General features: G+C 48.7%; 1 pseudogene; it reads right to left on the bottom strand.

The window, feature by feature from the left end:
• Window positions 1-629: 629 nt before the first annotated feature.
• On the bottom strand, window positions 630-749 carry LOC136642770 (5S ribosomal RNA; annotated as a pseudogene).
• Between the last annotated feature and the right edge of the window lie 527 nt (window positions 750-1,276).

The raw sequence follows: 1,276 nt of genomic DNA, 5'->3' as shown, positions 1-1,276 counted from the left end.
CTGCAAAGCCCCAAATGTTGTAGCCTTTCCTTAGAAAGAAAGTGCCCTTTGCTCAGCTCTTCAGTATCTTCTTGAGGTGTGGGAAACTGACCAGAACCGTACACAGAATTCCAAGTGTGGCCTCACCACAGACATATAGTTGCAATATAATATTTGCAGTCCTATGCTGTGATCCTATGTGCACTTTCCTGGGAGTAGGCTCTATTGAACACAATGGAACTTACCTCTGAGTAGACATGCATAGAATTGTGCTGTTACTCTCTATGCCTTTCCTCAGTGGTTCCCAAATTTCTTCAATTTGCAGCTCCCTTGACTACTGGCTGTTGCCTGTGGTCCCCCAAAACCAAGAAGGGAACTGAAAACAGATAGTGCACTTAAGAGACAGGCACTATTTATATGCTCAGAGGTGCCCTTTCTGATGGGTGGATGTATATGCCCAAAATGAACCCTAAAGAGGATTTTCCATGCTTATGCTGAGCAGCTGCAAAGCCAAGAACACAGTTCATGGTGGAGTTGAGGTGCTGTCCTCTGTCCCTTGTCAGGCCTGAAGCACCTACCTGGTGGAGGATGCTGATGCCATTTGTTGGTTGGTTGGCAGGCAACCTTCAGTCTCCAAAGACTATGGTATAAGCCTACAGCACCCGGTATTCTCAGGTGGTCTCCCATCCAAATACTAACCAGGCCTGACCCTGCTTAGCTTTTAAGATCAGACAAGATCAGGTATGTGCAGGGTAACAGTTGCTGTCAACTGATTCCATTTGTGTTGTTCAGTTTATGGCCTCAGAGTTGGTGCTGAGCATCCCCTGAGCCACCCTCAGCTCGGTGTCAGTGCAGCAAGCCAAGAACTTGGTGGCCGCCTCAAACCAAGCAATGCAGGGAGGCTGGTCCCCACCTTAGCAGGAGCACATCCCCGGAGAGGGTGAAGGTGCAGCAGACAGCAGGGCTAAGCTGAGCTGAGTGGGGAAGAGGAAGCCACCGCCACTGCTTTGGCATTTGCCAATTGGATGCCTATTCACTCTGTTTGGAGAGGTCTTTTTGGAGTCCCTCACAATCTGCTTTGGCTTTGAATAGTCTGCTGTCACCTCAATACTTGGTCCCTTCTAGCTGCAGCTCATTTAAAGAACAAACATTTTATTTTATTTCTCTAGTGCCCAGTGCTGGTACCAGCTTGCTGGGTCTCCTGGGGTGCAACTCTGTACAGTGTCCCCATGACACCCCTTACCTGTCTCTGATGACGCATTGGGCATTACCACTGATACCAAAGGTACAGGGATCA

Source organism: Tiliqua scincoides, chromosome 2 (genome assembly GCF_035046505.1).
Source record: "Tiliqua scincoides isolate rTilSci1 chromosome 2, rTilSci1.hap2, whole genome shotgun sequence".
NCBI lineage: Eukaryota > Metazoa > Chordata > Lepidosauria > Squamata > Scincidae > Tiliqua > Tiliqua scincoides.
This window is presented reverse-complemented; position numbering and strand designations above follow the sequence as displayed.